This window comes from Triticum dicoccoides, chromosome 5B (genome assembly GCF_002162155.2).
Source record: "Triticum dicoccoides isolate Atlit2015 ecotype Zavitan chromosome 5B, WEW_v2.0, whole genome shotgun sequence".
NCBI lineage: Eukaryota > Viridiplantae > Streptophyta > Magnoliopsida > Poales > Poaceae > Triticum > Triticum dicoccoides.
The window spans coordinates 93,678,815-93,687,367 of NC_041389.1; the positions used below are offsets into that span (position 1 = coordinate 93,678,815).

The following is an 8,553-nucleotide window of genomic DNA, read 5'->3' on the forward strand; positions in this document are numbered from 1 at the left end:
GCCTAGCCATAGGTGACAGAGACGCGCGCGTTCTCGCGTGGAATAAATGGGGTTGAGAAACGAAAAAGCACGTGAGGGTACTATATGCCCGAGAAGAAATGGCGCCGATGGATCGCGACGATTCAGAGCTGGGATTCCCACGAGTTTAACCAATCAACCGGTCATGAACAACGGTGTATATGTATACAGATTGAGCTGATATACGCGTACTGATGTACCGGATGTATACATTGGATATATAATATTGCGACCCTCTGTTCTATGAAGCGTGTAGGCAGCAATGGCCTGCACACGTACATGGAGCCAGCAGCTAGGCTGTTGTACGTAGAAGTACGTCCCGGCCACTAGAGCTTGGCAGGCTGGCAGCTACGGCTTGGAGAGGCTTGATTAGCAGCCAAGAAGGGACACTGTGCATGGTAATGCGCCCGTGGAACAAGGCTCCTTGGAGCTACCAGTAGCGTGGCTGCGTGGCTATACAAGCAACACGGTGGGCGACCATACGTAGTTGTAACCCGAGGGGCTCGGAGCCTGACGACGGACGGGTCGGCAGATATCTGTTGCCATTTCTTCTGTTCCCTTGACCGTTTGTTGGTTTCTTCTTCTCAGGTCGGGCGCTGCCCGGGCATTTCCTTCCTTCCGCTAGCTTCATGGAAATTAGCCTCAAATCGATGCCGTGCCGTGCGGCTGCGGTTAGTCGATCGATGATACCCAGAGCGGATAATTTTCAGCGGCCAGTATCTGCTTCCCTACTACCCTTTAATAATACTAGCACCCCATCGGCCACGCGTGGGCCGAAAAGGGTGTTTTCGGCCTCCCTTTGGCCGAAATTTCGGCCTTACCTTAGCCGAAAAGGTGTGTACCTGGACCGAAAAGACCTTTTTGGTTAGGAGTAGGCCGAAAAATCCTTTTTGGTCAGGAGTAGGCTCGAAAGTCCCTTGGGCCCACCTTTTCACGTTAATGGTTGACCGAAGTTGCATGGCTCCACTCTTCGCCTTACGTTAGGCCGAAGCGATTTTTTTTAATTTTGATATATAAATACTGTGCAACCATTGTCCATCTTAGACACTGAAAAAAGAATCGCGCAACCCTTTCCCCTCAATATTTCCCCGTCAACTCTTTTCCGCCATCCGTTTTCGGCCAACCCCTTCTCGCCATATGTTCCTGCCACCCGTTTCCCGCCAACCCTTTCCCACCATACCACAGTATACCATTAAATAAATTCTTCATATTTAAAAAAATGGGATAAAAGCGCAAGCGATGGAGTCAAAAACCTGACCTCACGCTCGGTATATGTGTTACCAGCCAAATAGGATAGCATCTGGCTAATGTATTTATATAAAAAAATTAAATTTTTTATATACATTTAAAAAAAGGGAAAAGATTTTGAGAAACATGATTTTTTTTAAATATGAAGAATTTATTTAATGGTATACTGTGGTATGGCGGGAAAGGGTTGGCGGGAACATATGACGGGAAGGAGTTGGCGGGAAACGGGTGGCGGGAAAATATTGAGGGAAAAGGGTTGCGCGAAAATATTTTTTTTTCAATGTCTAAGATGGGCAATGGTTGCATAGTATTTATATACCAATTTCTTTTTAAAACAAATCGCTTCGGCCTAACGTAAGCTGAAGAGTGAAGCCATGCTACTTCGGTCAACCATTAACATAAAAAGGTGGGCCCAAAGGACTTTTCGGCCTACTCCTGACCAAAAAGGTCTTTTCGGCCCAAGTACGCACCTTTTCGGCCAAGGCAAGGCCGAAAAGTCCATTTCGGCCAAAGGAGGCCGAAAACACCCTTTTCGGCCACGCGTGGCCGACGGGGTGCTAATTTTGATTTTTCTCTATTCTTTGCTATAGTTTTCGAATTTGCTATAAAATGCGTCATAGATTTGAAAAAAATTCCAAATCATACAAGTTAAGAGTCCAAAACACGGGCGAAAGTGTTTGAAAAAGTAAATACGACAGAGACGTATCAAATAACTTCAAACAAAACAGAAGCAGAGCTTCATTTACAAGAACATATGGTAGTTTTGATCCATACAAGGTTTTCTCAAATGCTTATTAAGGCACAACACAAACACCTAGTTTACTATAGGAAGAACACGTAAACAGGGGGAAATTGGACATAAAATCATCAAGTAGGTGAACTGAAAAGCACACAAAACATGTACTGAAAAAACACAACATGATAGTGCTGCATCGTCGAACGGCCTCCTGTGGCAGGGGTGAACGGCTTGCGGAGGCAGAGCTGAACGTCCTGATCGCTGCACAAAGATCAATGCTACTAATTTTGTACTTGAACAGCTTAAACAAAGACAACAATGATCACTTGAACTGATGGGACAATATCATGGGAACTTATATCAATTGATCATTTGAACTAACTAGATGACTCGTTGCGCCAATGGCGCAAAGGCCGAGAGGGAGCGAAGTATTGCGAGAATATTTAGACACCCAAGTCGAAAACCAACTGTGGTCAACACTCCCACATCCTCTGCTTGGAAGCCGCCTTTTCTCACCGGATCTAACATAGATACATGATTCTTGGAGAGCAAATTTCAGAGAAAATATAAAGCATGGAAGGCTTTAAGTTGTACTATTGAGACCATACCACCATATCTTGATTTAGTTTCTTTGGAAATCTAAAGGTCTAAGAGGATGGTACATGTGAGAAGCTGTGAATCCACAACAAAAATCTAAACTAACTTCCAAACAAACATTTCAAGTTTGGAAGCCACAAAGAAGCAACCCAAATTTCTCGTTGTAGTGCAGGTTCGAGAAAATGGGCTGAATGACCATCATAGCAACATGTAGAAGCAGCAGGCTTGGTGTGTAACTGATCATGAAAGATAGCTTGGTCAGTTTCTCCATTGTTGGCTTATACTGAGAAAGAACATCAGCCTGCAGAGAAGAAAAATGGAGGACTGCTTTATTTTGCGGTACATCCACAATAGTATAGCAAATAAAGTAGTTAAATGTGCGCTAAGATGTGAGACCTTTTAGATCACTATTTTAGTGATCTAAAAGGTCTTGTATTAGTTTGAAGAGGGAGCACTTAATAAGACTGTAGGCCAGTACATCAAAGTAATGCCGGCTTCCCATTGATTTGATCAAACTAATATGACAAAGGGAAGGTGAAACTTTAGAAAACCATATAAATTGACCACGATGTCTTAATTTAAAACTCTAAAATGAAGTAATAAACATTAAGTTTGAATGTTGTCACTAAAAAAGCATAAAAAAGGCAGACCAGCCAGGAGTGCATCATAACCAGTGGTTCATCATGCGCAAACCAGGCAGCAGTAGCCTAATAACTTAGACAGAAAAAATGTAAGAAGTCAAAGCACAAGGTGGGAAATAGGACCGAGCATTGACAGGTAACCAAATAATGAAGGAATATCCCCATGAAAATCAAGAACAGTAAATTAGCATCCAGAAGTACATAGAAACAAACATTCCGCTTGGCAGAGTGTGATCTCAGTATGATGTCAATAGCTGGGACTAAGAAGGTAACCACGTAGAGTGTCACACCTAAGGGCGTTTTCTTACGTCTCTACTCTCTAGTAATACAACTCACTATTGATTGATTTAACTAAGGTATTCTTCAGTTGGGTATTTATAAAGGAAAATTCACTATGCTTTTTTACCAGCGAGTAGAGAGCAACTAAAAGACTTATGTTTTTAAATGCAAGAACAAACCTCACCAGGCTGCTGTGCAGACTTATTGTCAGTGGAAGATGCTACAGCTGAGCAAAATTGGCTTGGGATTTCTTCTATGCCTGATGCTCCCTCCTGCAGCAATTATTTAGAACAACAAAACAATTTACTGTGAGATGAGAGAAGGCACACTAAAGAAGCACATCCGTAAGTGTATATCTAATAATATAGATGCTACAAATCAATAGAACTAAAACACTCCAGCGGTTGGGATCAGCTAGATCTATGTCTACATCACCAAATCAGAAGTTCAGTTACCTGTGGTTCGCTTGATAGTAGTTGCAGGTTTTCATGCGCTGAACTCAAGAACCGACCAGCAGCGACCAAATCTAAGCACAACCATCCGTCACAATTTGAATTCTACCCCAGCAAGTACAGACACGTCCTCTGCAACCTCACACAGATACGAAAGCGTCATAAAGCACACCGCACTACGCCGCCACCACGACCTCCAAAACATGTATAACGACTGAAATAAGCGGACGCATTCTACTCACACACAAGCATGACATATAAGCGGGACGAGGCCGAACAATACACGATGGCATGCCAGATCCAGAAAATTAAAATGATCAGCAATTTAAACACCATGACAACACGTACAGGAAAGGAAATATGCATTTTAGCTAGACAGAAAGCAAGCAAACCTCGATGGCAGAACATAGATGCAACAAAGCAGAAGATCAGGATGCAGCAACACAAGAGATCGCAGAACCTAATAAATAAATGGACATGAAGTGGTCAGTGCACCGGCATGCTATGGAATAGACAAGTAAATGAAGAGTCGTTCCCCGGGCAAATTAAAGAATGGTCCATTTACCTGAGTTAGAGTGGACAAGCAGGCAAGCAGAGCAGCCAAGATGGATGAGCATACGAAGGACGAGCGGACGGCAAAACCAAACACAAAAACAGAAACCAAATAGAGATCAATTTTCAGCTGAACCAGTAGATTCACTCCTTCAGGTATACATCCTAATTGGTCCTACAATGATCACAAGAAATTAGAGGATGGAACTTGACTGCCTTCTGTATCATTTGAAGGACGAACTTGACTGGCTATTAAAATGATAAAATGCATGATTGCCGCGGCACATGTACTTTTTTGTGGGAAAACATGCTGTTAGGTGCAGAAGTAAAGAACATATCGCATGGTTGCTTGTTGGCATGTATAAAATCATCAGACCAAGACATAAGAACCATGATTATCATATGTACTGGAACCAAGATCTACATAGTGGCAGCCATTGATCTAGTTACTCAAGGGTAGTGCTACTGTTAAACAACAACTCTAAAGCAAAGTTACTGAATCTACTAAAGTAGAAGAGAATTCAGTTATTTACCTGGGAAGCAACATCACTTCATTTCCAATAGAAATATGACCGGTTCATTTTCAAAGTAAAGATACTCATCCTTGAAAAGTGAAACAAAACTGCAGAAGAGCAAGGTGTCAAAATCAGATGAGAAATTAGATATTGATAGTTGAACTTGGCGAGCATAGCATATGATAAGATCGGACAATATGATTAAACACAACAATGGAGCAAGTATCACAAGTAAACCAACACTGACACACTTCAGGAAATATGGTCTGAATATTTCAGAACTAAGTCTTAGGGTTTGGGTTTAGGGATGTGAAACTGCACCAATCATCCAATTTACCGGCGGCGGCAACAGACAGCGGATCAAATGAAAATTCATGGAGTACTACTATCCAAACCACTAACTAAATCAAGACAGTGAATCTCAGACGAACACTCGGCAAGATCTGAAGATAGCAAGCATCTTCAGAGAAATGGAGAAAAGAACAATAGCTACAGCATGGAAGCCACCCTACTAGAGAGGCCGAGCTCAGACCCGTGCGACTGCTAGTTCCTGCTGCACGCATGTGGACGGAGAAGGAGGAGATCCAGCCGTGGTCAGGGACCCTATGTTCCTGTTGCTCGTGGCCGGGACACCGCCAGCATGGGCGACGGGTGCGCTCGCTCGCGCTGGAGCTCGCTCTAGCCCACCTGGTGTGGTGCGGCTCGCCATGGCCTGCCGTCGTGCGGTGCGGCTGCGACCCTGTCTCTTCCTGTTAAGCACGGAGGAGCCTTCTCATTCTTGCAACCTACGTACACGCAGAGAATGAAATAGTGATCATATCATACAGAAAATGCATGTAAGATTGTATCTTCAGGCACACATATATCTTCAACCGAAGCAAAGCAGACTCATACATATGCACATGATATCCCTGTAAGGATGTGACAAGAATATCGAGAATTAATATCAAGCAAGAAAAAGCATGAGTTGCAGATTTAGTGATGTGAGATGGGGCTGACCTGTAACTCACCAATTGCTGAAAGAAAACTTGTGATCAACTTCCTCCCTTTAGTAACATCCACCTCCAAACTCTGGAATCAAATCAGAAATCCAGATGGGAGGAACGAAAAAAATAGATGTGAATGATCTTTACAGAAAACGAAAAAACCACACTTGACATGTTTGTAAATAAAATAACAACCTGTATGTAATCCGTCAGGGAAAATGATATTGAAAACAAAAATGTTAAATTTCTTCCTCTGTAAGGTGAAAACCCTCAAAAGGGGTAATCCCATGGTCCCATTCTAAATTTCTTGGGGCATATATTTAATGACTAAAGTTTTCAAATTTCTCGGAGTATTAATCATAAAGCTGAAGAATGCATGAAACAACAGACAAAATATATCTATCATAGGATTTCCTCAAAGACATAAATACAAAGAGAGTATTGGGATAAATTATCGAATCTGTACAAGTGAAGAATGCATACCCAGGGTTTTTTACCCCCCCCCTCCCCGGCCTCCCCAAAGACACACACAAACACACACACACACACACACACACATCATGTTCTTGCCTCTAGTGTACAACTTCTTATGTGAAGGCAGTACCAAAGTACATGAGATAACATGAGGTCAGTTATTTTTCACAGTAATAATCTTAATTGTGAGACATCACTATGCAATATCTCAGAGCCGGTAAAAAAGAGTTGCACATTATTGAGGGTTTGTGACAGGATGGTATGCCATCGACAAGTTAAGGTGATAAATTTTTTGGTGTTTTTCTCTTATGGGAAAGGAAGCAAGAGTTTTGCTATTACAAATTTACTATACATACATGTTGAAGTTTTTGCATACCTACAACTTCGAACTGATTGGTTCATCCAATGCCCTCTCCTCTAGCTCATACATCATGAAGCCGTGTCGGACCATTAATCTTCTCCTCTAGCAAGCACCTGGGTAAAGATACTAAATCAAACACACACAAAAGTGCCAATGAAACACAGATTCTGCGGCACAAACTGAAGGTACGACAAACATTTGCTGCAGTAGTAGTTTAAACACATGCTAATTGCGATGGAGAACAGATGGTTCTCATCGTTCTCATTTAAGCCCAATGATCTCATTCATGTCAAGGGTACTGTAAAACATGATTGTTAAAATTCAGAAACATCAAACTATATAACCTCCTGACTATCACCAAAAAAACGAAGTGAATCCCTGCCACCAGAGATCTTGGCACAACAAAATCGAAGCCGCTCACATGGGCACGCTCCTTAATCTCCACATACCTGCTGCACGCCTCAGGGTCTAGCTTACCAGAACTGAGCTCTTCGCATCCGCTAAACACAATCTCGTACAAATAGACCATTCTACCACGGAGCTCGGGGAGAAACATGGCGGCGGCTCCTCGCCCTTTCACAATGAGCATGTTTGAGCCAATCAAGAAGGCAAAAAGTAAATGAACAAAACAATTGCAACTGAAGAAATCAGGATGCTCCCTGCAAATAACATATCTCAAGAACCCATAAAAAATGAAACTGCAGTCCATAAGGCAGGTTGCGAAGTATGTGCGGCAGTAAACAAGAACTGCATGATCAGATCATCCTCGATGGCCGGCATGATGTCCTAATCACATAGCGGTGGTGCTACTAATTAAATTGATAACTGTGATGCTTTTATCTAAATCTGAAGACAACAAATGGTGTCATGAGACCGAGTTTAACTATGTGCGGAGGCAAACAAATATGGTTTTAGAGTGGCTACAGCCAAAACTACTTTTGTATTGACTAAAAATAAAAAATAATTAGAATGATAACGTGAGAATGAGGTTAGTAGAATCATGTCTTGGAAATTATGCATTTTTTGTATTTTCGGCCTTTCGTGTCAATGTCAAACAGCATATACTTTGTACAAACAGGAAAATGACACCACTGAATATGACCTAAACCTGAAAGGGTTAATTCATGGAAATTTAACAGACTATCTACAAGAAGCAATGTTCTCTTTCCATCTTTTGTATCTCCGCAAGCAGGTCGTGAGTAACAAAGATGGCAAGTTGGAACAGTACATGAGCATCTGAATATTTCAGAACTAAGTCTTAGGTGTTCAGGGATGTGAAACTGCGCACACGCGCGTGCACAAACAGAGTGAGCGAGTGAGTGCCTGGTTGAGTCTCGGAGAGAGAGAGAGATGGGCATCGTACCGGATCCAAAGCAACAGTAGCCAAGCTGCGAGAAATACATCGACGGTGGCTCAGATCCCGTGCCAACCTGACCAGCCCCTCGAACGGAATGCATCACAGGCCCTGCCTCTTGGTCCACAGCCCGTGCCGCCGCGGACGTCCTGAGCCCTGCCTCTCGGTCCACAGGCCGCGCCGCCACGGACGTCCCGAGCCCTGCATCTCGGTCCACAGCCCGCACCACCGCGGACGTCCCGAGCCCCGTGGTGTGCGCCGCCGGCCACGAGCGCCGCGACGGCGGTGGTCCCGCTCATGGAGTCGTCCATGGCCGCCCGGAACGCGAAGAGGAGGGAGG

At 43.3% G+C, this 8,553-nt stretch overlaps 1 long non-coding RNA gene across 1 annotated transcript; it reads right to left on the reverse strand.

The window, feature by feature from the left end:
* Positions 1–5,455: 5,455 nt before the first annotated feature.
* LOC119305231 lies at positions 5,456–6,916 on the reverse strand. The gene is made up of 3 exons (XR_005148587.1): positions 6,875–6,916; positions 6,038–6,109; positions 5,456–5,949 (listed from the first exon to the last, which is right to left on the reverse strand). It is a non-coding gene; the product is annotated as an uncharacterized LOC119305231 (long non-coding RNA).
* Between the last annotated feature and the right edge of the window lie 1,637 nt (positions 6,917–8,553).